The sequence below is a fragment of the Haliaeetus albicilla genome, chromosome 19 (assembly GCF_947461875.1).
Source record: "Haliaeetus albicilla chromosome 19, bHalAlb1.1, whole genome shotgun sequence".
In the NCBI taxonomy this organism is placed as follows: domain Eukaryota; kingdom Metazoa; phylum Chordata; class Aves; order Accipitriformes; family Accipitridae; genus Haliaeetus; species Haliaeetus albicilla.
Genome location: NC_091501.1, coordinates 21,351,465 through 21,361,348, shown reverse-complemented (window position 1 = coordinate 21,361,348; position 9,884 = coordinate 21,351,465). Strand labels below are relative to the sequence as shown.

General features: G+C 43.9%; 1 long non-coding RNA gene across 1 annotated transcript; it reads right to left on the bottom strand.

Moving 5' to 3' along the window:
* Positions 1-5,015: 5,015 nt before the first annotated feature.
* LOC138690014 (uncharacterized) lies at positions 5,016-8,418 on the bottom strand. Its single transcript, XR_011328790.1, has 2 exons — positions 7,037-8,418; positions 5,016-6,954 (listed from the first exon to the last, which is right to left on the bottom strand). It is a non-coding gene; the product is annotated as an uncharacterized lncRNA (long non-coding RNA).
* Positions 8,419-9,884: the final 1,466 nt, after the last annotated feature.

Sequence of the window (9,884 nt, the reverse complement as noted above, 5' to 3'; positions counted from 1 at the left end):
ACTGTTCAGCTGGAGCAAAGGACATACATAGTGCATACTGACAACGCAAAACCATATAGATATGTGTTCTCCATAGATAACTTGAATCAAAAATGAAAAGGAAGAAGAGGAAACTTAGTAGAGGTCACACCTATGGTCATGGAAGATGTCCTCCATGGTTCAGAACGAGGTCCAGGAACAATGGCACCTTGGAAATTGCTCCAATGTTTTAGTACCTTTGAAGAAAACAAAAAGGCAATAGTATCAATGTTCTGTATGAAAAGAGTACTGAGGAGGCACTGATGTCTGCAGAGCATTTTGACAGGAGACTGTGCAGAGAAGAGGAAATAATCAGTTTCTTTAGAGTCATATCTGTTAGAGAGCCTATAGTGCAGAATAATCCATTCTTCATTCTCCTTTAGACACTCATCACCAGCTTCATACAGGCCTAGGGTCTCCTGCATTGTTTCCTTTCCAATCACAAACTTCATGCTCTTAATCATTGACATTTCCAGCTTGCCTCTTACACACACATACACACACTCTATGACTACTGTGCAGCCTCTTCAAAGACAATGAGATTTGATAACCTTGTAGTGAAGTATACTTTTGTATTAAGAATATTTCACAGTCCATGTAGTGTTCATAAAAATCTGTGAGGCTATAATGTTTCTGCAACCTGACCAGCATCCATAATGTAATGGAATCCCTGGAAAGAATCTCTCTGTAAAAATCTCTCTGTATTGCCAAGGTAGGCTGCTGCACCCACTTTCTGCTGCCTTGACAGCAGAATTTGTCCACTCCACTAAAGCCAAGCAAGGAATTGAGAGCACACCTGGACAAACACAGCAGAAGGAGCAGGAACTGACTGGGTCAGAAAGCTTGAAGGCAATATAGTGTAAATTGTTCTATGCCTCTCTCAATGCTTGGCTCCTACACTGACATCATTCAAAGAACTGCAGATCTTCTGAAATTTTTGCCTAGAAATCTAGCACAAGACTTTAGATTGTAGGCTTTAAAATTGTTAATTGGAATTGAGCTTTGGAGAATTATGGAACTATATCCAAGGGAATTTGGAAACCTTCACAAGAAGGCTCTCAAACCATGGGAGAGCCATGGATCTCTCTCCAAGGAAGAGGTATGAACCCTGAAACCTGCAGCTTTCCATACTTTTCACAAAACGGCACAAATAACTAGTGCAGCTTATTTCTAGCTAACACTCCAAAAATCCACACAACCCATTGAAAGACCCTGTTGTCTTCTGAACCTTTGTGGCCCAATACCAAAGCTCTGGTTCTTGCTTCGTCTCTCCTACTCACCCCACTGAACTGAGAAAGTCTCACCAGCACTCCAGACATAGTGACTTCTTGAATCACAACATGCTGACTTGCAAATTCAAATCTAGCCATCAAGTAGATAAGCACTCACGGAAGTTGAAAACTGTTTACAAGTTGGTAAACTGGCTCAACCAAAACCACAAAGACTTCCGGATCTGAATGCTGTGGCTTAGGAATCATCTCCAGTGTTAACAAAGAATCAAAACCAAACCAGAACCTACGGGTAAAGTTTGGTGTCCTAGATAAAGCAGGTTCTACGAGAATAATTGTGGTGAAGCTTCAACTACATATAATATATTTGTGGACCCATTTGTCAGGTGTTACGTGAGATTCTTAATTTTGGCAGAGCCACTTACTTTCTCAATTAAGTGGCAACTTTGATTACACCCGAGGAGCTCCTTCTTGGTGGAAGGACCAAACAAAACTCATTTTCTATGGAAATATTTCCAGTAAACTGACCTGAGACATTGCAGTGGCTTGGAAGAGCTGATCTTTGTGGAATACCTTGAACATTGCCAGACGTGGGCAGGAGGCTACGCTCAAAGTCAGGATGTTTCCCAAAAATCTTGTGACTGTGCCTTTTCCATTTAATGTAGGACTGAGCATACAAAAGGAGATGAACCACGCAGCAAGTGATAGAGACCTGCCCACAATTACTGAACACAGGCTCCAAAGTTGGAAATTAAAAGGCGTGTGGAAAAAGCATCAATGTAAAACAGATATTCAGTGTTAAACACAGTTCACAATGCTGCTCTGTCTGCACCGGCTGTTTTGATGACACACACGCATGTGCCAGGTACACAGGTGTGCCATCTTTCTGGGGGCTGCATGAAGAAAGGGACGGGGAAGATTTCTTCCTCTTGAGGAAAGGTATCAGAGATTATTCCCTCTTCCTCTGGCAATCTCATCAGTCCCTTCTCTTGCTTCCATCCCTTTCCTCTGCTATCTTCTTTGGGTAGCCTTCCTTTGCTGAGCTGTAAAGGACAGGACACAGTAAGCAGTTGGCCAGTTCACAGATGAGCAGAGCCATAGTCCCCGGGCATTTGGAGCGAAAGGACCTGCCACACAGGGTAGTTCCCTTCCTGGACACCAGTGTGCTCAGTCAGGGGGATAGTCTCTATTTAACAAAGCTCCTTCCTCCTCTCTGAGCTTATTATTGTCCCACCCTGTAGTTCTCCTGTGATTCTATCTCCTCATTTTACTGCACATAGAGAAGGTGAAAATATTTGCTCCCTACAGCAGAGACACCAGCTATTGCATCCAGCACCCGGACCCAAGCAAAGTTTCCTTCAAACTCTACACGGTTTGAAGGAAGGTGTGACAGCTATCAAGGGGCCTACCCGCTAAATACCAAGAAGACTTCAAAGACACTAAAGGTAGTTAGTTAAAATTTCTGTCTCTGTACCCACTCTGAGGATGTTACACCACACAGTGTTATGGGGCTGAGCTAGGTGGAGTACTCACCTAGCTGTTTAAATAGCTGTGGGGCACATTATAGCAATTAAGCATATTTGTATTCTATAGGAAGCAATGAGATGATTTGCACTGTACCATACACTGTTCTGGCTACATGTGCAGAAAGCTGGGCAACGTCTGGATCTCATGCTGTGGTTCCACCAGTCAGGAATCCAGAGGGTAACACATCAGTACCGCAGCTGAGCAGGGGTTCTCCCAGTTCTTGTGTTTGCAGGCACTCTGGCTGGCAGCTGCTTGGACCCTATTGGTTCCAGACCACTTTTCTTCTCCTTCTAGAAGAGTCAGAAGGAGGGAGAGATAACAAAGTCCTAAAGAGTTCATCATCAGCCTTATGCTGAGTTTGTCCTTGCTGTGAAGCCATGGCTCACAGAGCTCCCATCCACAGCACAGGTGTGCCAGGGGAGGTTTAGGTTGGATGTTAGGAAAAATTTCTTCACCGAAAGGGTTATCAAGCACTGGAACAGGCTGCCCAGGGATGTGGTTGAGTCACCATCCCTGGAGGTATTTAAAAGACATGTAGATGTGGTGCTTAGGGACATGGTTTAGTGGGGGACTTGGCAGTGTTAGGTTAACGGTTGGACTTGATGATTTTAAGGGTCTTTTCCAATCTAAATGATTCTCTGATTCTACAGGTCTTTCTTCTAAAGGGTTCCTGAACTTGCTTCTAAGGAGAAACAAATACAGTCGCTTCTCATACCCTGCTTGTCACATGGAACAGCAGGATTAGGGTGTTCAGAGGAATACCCATCAAGAGGTATCCCACATCACTATTTATTATTCCCTCTCTTAGTATGTAAACATAAGCAAACAAAGCCCCCTTTCCAAAATTTACACCTGCCATGAAGAGAGACTAGTGAGCAAGGGCAGGTCTCCTGGCTGCACATCCGTGGCCATGGGGAAGAGCTGCCCCACGTTCACGCAGCAGCCATTGTCCAGCTGCTTCCCAGCCATCCAAGTGGCCATGAAGCAGGTGATCTTGTCACCTGTGAGGATGTACTGCCTGCCTCTCAGGAAGCATTGGGTCACAGAGACTGTTAGCCGAGGAGAGAGAGTCTGAGACAGGAGAACAGACTACCAACAGTTGGGTCTATGTAAGTAGTGGCAGAAAGTTTAAGAAGACTTGGTTCTTTAGCGTACTGAGGAGAGAAGGGCATTTGTTTACCAGAAGTTGCCTTTCACATGACCCTCTCAAAATCCAGTGGAGGATCCATTGCTATGTTTGAACAGAAGCTCCCTCTGATAGCCTGGGTGGGAAAGAAATAAGAGTGAAAATTTTTCCAGAAGCAACAACTACTTTCCCTCTGCCATAACCATATTGTACTCCTGAAGAAGGAACCACCTGATAATGGAACAAGGTCACTCAGTACTGGGGGTAAAGAAATGGTGTAAAAGATCTGATGAACCTGTCTGCAAGAATCCCACAGCTTTAATCTTTAGCTCTTCTGCCAGCTGTCCTGTCTTCTCCAGGTACTGCAGCACACAGACGATGGGGGAAAACACCACCATGTTCTGCACCCCACAGCTGACGGGCATCTGTCCGGGATGCAGAACCAGGCAATGCAGGTTCTCCAATAATGTCACCTGGGCATCAAAGATAAAGGACAAGGCAAGGGCAAAACTCTGATATTCAGGCAAATTCCTTAATGTCACTACTTGCCTGTATCTCTGCCTGCTTTCCACCAGAAATCCTCTCAACATTTGTCCAACCACATAAGTTACACCATTTACTCCCTTCTGCAAGCCTCCACTCGGCATCACCAATTTCTGTGCATGTCATTTTTTTCTCATACGTGCAAAATGCAGCCAGGTCAGCAACATCTTGATTTAGTGACTCAAAAGAAAGAGTCGGTGTAGGAGCAAATTATTGTTCAGCCCAGTCTTCAGCAAATAATTTCTACTTGTTTGATTTCAAGACATGGATTTTCGTCAAAAATGTCACCTTCTACTCAAAACAAAATTTATTGTCTCCATTTTGAGCACTTTCAAGTGAAGCCACACAGTTTAAAAGGAGGACTATGCTGGATATCTCTCATAAAAACAACTGAAATAATGGGCAGGTCACTATCTTCAACTGATAGTTAGCCTAATCCTGGAACACCACTAAGTGTTTGTTTAACCCTGACTTGCAAATTTTTCCAGATTGACCAAAGCTATTTGTTCAGAAAGTAAATAAAAATCATTTTTCAAATAATAAACACATAAAAAAGACACAATACACACATACACGTTACTAGCAAGTTTATATAAATTATGTTCCCATTATGGGAAGACAACTCTTCCTCACGTACTAAGGGTTTTCCAGCACCAGCACCTGCTCACAGTAGGTTTTCACTCCCCAGGCTCAAAATCCGGCCATGCCTGAGGCCCTCCCTGCCTCTTCTGCTCACACTCGCCTGCTGGGAAGACGGGGAAGTGAATTCTCTCATACGGCTGGCTTACAGCTCGTGGAAAGCACATAGTGAAACACGTTAGGGGCAGTATAGCAACACAAACTGTTCACGTCTGCAAGCCTTTGGGACTTTGCTTGAACAAAGACTTTATATCACAGATTAGGGGCCAGCATTCCTCCTCCACCCACTCTAGAGGAACCAGGGGAAGTCTTGCATCAGGAATGTCTTGGCACCTCCGTATTGCTGTCCCCTAATGGTGGCCAGTGTATCGTGTCTTTCTCTCATGCAACCACACACCACAAATGGGCTCAGCCTCATTACAGAAACCCTCAGGAAAAAGAGGGATGAACTATGCAGAGTTCAGAGGACTGATGACTTCTGTGGAGGACAAGCTGGTAGTTTAAGGAGAATGCATGTTGGTGCTCTGAAGCGATCTTTGTATTTTCCCTGCATACACAGAGCTTGACATCATTACCCAATACCTAAAAACGGAGTTAAAGGCTTGCCACGTTCTGGAATACTTAGTTACTGAAATAGAGTGCCAAACCCCAGGACTCCCACAGGATTAGAGAGACCAATCCTCTAACCAGCATGGCAGAAGCAAACTGGACAAGACAGACTCCTGGCCTAGGTCAAAGAGCACAGCAGAATCCTGGATTAGCTTGAGCCATGGCTTGAATAGCACAGTAACTCCCAGACGACTTTCTCGTATCTGTCTCTGCTTTCTCACCCAGGTTGATGACTGTAACATCCCAGTAAAAAGCCTGGGTCTCCTCAGCACACGGGCAGGCAGTGCAGTCACAGCTCATGCATGACTCCAACTGGTACTCCTTGGTCTTGGCCAGCATAAGCTGGATCTGTCCCAGATACCTGGGAAGGCAGAGTTAGCAGCCACTGACAAAAGAAGCGGAGGCTTAACAGCAGACATCACTACAGGACAAGGGAGAAAGTGGGAGACATTTTAATACACCATTTCTTTAACAGGGAATTTAGCAGATGCTGGAATAGCAGCTGTACATCCCATTCAGACCCATTATGGATCTAAGCAGTGTCTTGATACATGGAAAGGGAAGTAAAGCTTGTGCTGGCTGTTGTAGACTTTTTTCCCAGCCTATGGAAAACAGGCAGGGCTAAAGTATCATTGGATACCTTTTTTTAAACCGGTTCCAAATTTACCATGTGTCTGCGGAGTGATTTATAAAAAGAAAGAGGAAAACCTGAGCTGACTATGAGAGACCTTACCCAAATGCACTTTTTCAAGCAGTTGAACATAGTAGCTTTCAGCATAAATGACTCTCCCCGAGTCATGGAATATGGTAAGGCCAGACCCGCAAAGGAAGGTTTGAAGGCCATCAGTCCTGCTGTGGGAGAGATCCCAAAGCCATCACTGCCCAAGACACAAAACGTGTTGGCTTTCCATTCTGTTACGGGATTAGGTATGGTGAATTGAACTTCCTTCTTTCCTGAGGTGCTGAAAAGAAACCAGATCCCAGGATAAAGGAAAGAGGATGCCCATCAAAAAAAAAAAAAAATTAAAAAAAAAATCTCTGAAGATAAATGCTAATACTAAGATTACCTGTAGCACTTCCATCTGTGCTTTTTCAAGCTTTGCAATGCTGAAGAGAAAACAGACCAGCTGCACCACCCTCTAAGAAACTGAGACATAGGAAGGGAAGGGACTTGCTCAGGGATGCACAGTGACTCAGAACTGGGTCCAAGGACACATCCCGAATGCTCAAGGCCAAGCAGATATTTCCTCCAGAAATATTAACCTTTCACAGCTGGGGGTGCTGGGTCCAAAGACACATCCCGAATGCTCAAGGCCAAGCAGATATTTCCTCCAGAAATATTAACCTTTCACAGCTGGGGGTGCTGGGTCCAAAGAAGCAGCTGCCCAAACCACACCTAACAATTTTAAGCTGGACTCAGCCAGTGGCGAACAGGTCCCAGATCCAGGGGAAAACTGACAGGTGTGTGACTCGCTTTATCGGTGGATTCTCTGGGCAGAAAGAAAGCCATGGGTACTCTTGGAAATGAACACAAGGAATATCCAGAGACAGGATTCACAAAGGCAGCTCAGCACTTAGAACAAATGCACAGAAGCGGAAAGAAGAGGGCATGGCAGGGCAGCCCTTTTGTCAGAGGTAGACGTTAGGTAGACTGCAGCTCTGAAGACAGTGGAAACAGACTTTATAGATAGGAACAGCCATTCCTCCCAAAGAAAATAAGGAGCTCCTCATGATTAAATACGTAGTCCACTGGCTTCTTTATCTTGCCATCTGGCAGAATTTTCAGTCCCATGTTCTCCTTCCATTAGAGATTTAAAAACCAAAACAAATATAACATTAGAAAAGGAATTCTACGCTTCCTTACAATCTCTCCTTGTTGACTTCATAGGAATAACCTCCATTTGGGGAGGAAAACATAGAATTCACCTATATAAGCACACAAAAAGGCCAAGAAAACTGAACAAAAGGCTCACACTGCAGACAAAACATGATGGATTGCTATCCAACCATCACCCCACAGATATCTCTCTCCATTCTTAACCTTTTTAAATATCAGCAACCCACCATGTACTGCAACCCTCCAAAATCCAAACAGGTCATCCTTTAATCAAGATCATCCATTTTTAAAAGGTAGAATTTTAGTGTCATCTAATCACAGTTCAGCAGACTGATCAAAGCTTTCAAAGCCTGTGGAAAGCTAGAGTGTTTGCCTCTTTTCCCCGACAACAATTTTTTAGACTATTAAATAAAGGGAGACCAGATTTTGTTATCTCCCACTGAAGAGCAGTGTGCTGTTTAAGATCAGCAGTGATCTGTGCTATACAGTGGCTACATGGGCAGCCAGTCAGTAAGATGGGTACTGGTTAGTCAGAGAGCAAACAAATAGTTCCCATCCAGCCAGAACATGCGTTGCATCTTGCCCTAGCCACAAGTGCAGAAACATAGGAAAATGGGCTTATAAGGGTTAGGAAGCTGGGAATACATAAACAGTGAAGGTTACAATGAAGAAGAAAGGTGTAGACAAATAGGATACAGATCCCTAAGAAGTCAAGCTTTCTTAAATTATGCTGTTTATTTAACAGCTTGGCTTAAAAATAAGCCTTTCTAAAAGTCAGTTTAGAGTCATAACAGACCTGTGCTGAGTTCTGAATATCCTTTTAGAACACAGTCAAGTACATAAAGTAAAAAATTAATAAAGCTCTGCATGTTTCCTACAATGTTTTAAAGGTAGACTACTGAGCAAGTATGTCATTAGTGAATGTCCAGAAAACAGTTTACAAAGGTGTTCAGCCAGTTTTTGACAAGAGCAGTCTGTTCATGTCTCCACAGAATACTTCCTTTTTTTCTGTTTATTCACCTGGTTCAAAGTAATGACTAGCTTATTCAAACGGAAAGAGCCTTTGGGGACTGCAAAAGCATGGAAATTGCTTTTGCCCTCCATATCTGCAAATAGGAACTAGTTGTGAGGAGCTAAGCTCTATGATTTCTGAAGCACTGAGGAACACAGTGACCAGAAAAAAAAAAAAAAAAACAGTTAATTATTTTTTGAGAGATAAATCTTACTTTGTTTAAATTGAATCCTGGTAAATGTAAAAAATGTCAAGACAAGCTTACTTTCCATGAATGCAAAACATCTGAGGTAGCTTTATTTAATGACAAATTTTAAGTGCTGAGGGATTTGTGCATTAATTGAATTCCAGCTTCCATGAAGCTATATTGGAATGAATTGAGAAACAAAACCTGATACTTATCTCGTTATATTCTTGTCATGAAAAACTGGTAAAAGCGAAGACTCTAAAATATTAACCTGGCAGAGCTGATTAAACATGCACAGCCATAGCACACATTTCTGGGTAGCAAAAATAGGTTTAAAAGGCAACATAGACAATATTTGCTCAGTGTAAACTGGTTACCAGCCGAAAAGAAGATGAAATAGTTTAAATAAAGGCTTCTTATTTGTTCATTTAAATATGTTTAAGTAAATGTTTTATAGCACTTTAATTTGCATCAGTTGATCTCAGAAACATTGCAGTTCTGACCCCAGCTCTTTTCCCAGCACAGGGACCTGCTGTCCATTCACCAGCTCAGCTCCTTCTACAACTCAACCCAGATTTTCTGTCTTTCCTCCCTATCCTGCTGCCTCACTGCCTACCACAGCAAGCCGCTCGGGCTGCCGTTGCAGAGCTCATCCTCTGGCCTCGGGAGCAGCACGCTCTGGTCCGCAGCACCAGGCACAGCACGCAGCCGGATGGGACCTGCCCTCAGCTGGAGGCTCACCGTAGCCCCTGTTGTGAAACCCCAGTGTGACCTCCAGCAGCAGGCTCTAGCAGGGAGAAAGCAGCCTGGGAGCAAACAGGGACAAAAAAAGAAAGCATTGGAAGGAGACACCAGCCAGAAGACAGAGGTAGTGGCCTGGCTGTAGTTCTTGCACTGCTTCAGCAGAGCTCTCTGTGCAACGCAAGCCAGATAATGTCTTTCTCATTCTTTCCTCCTATTTCTGCACCTCTCTTACTCCCCCCAGTCTGCTTCAGTGTAAGCCTCACCTGATTACTGAAGTGCAGGGAAAACTGGAATTCTGCTGCCAGCAACGTGGTCTCCACCAGGGAACATGGTGTGAGCCACCCAGTGAGGGGCTGGGAGCAGAGTGGGAGAAGGAGAGAGGGATGGAGAAAGAGACCTTCAGACCTAGGAAA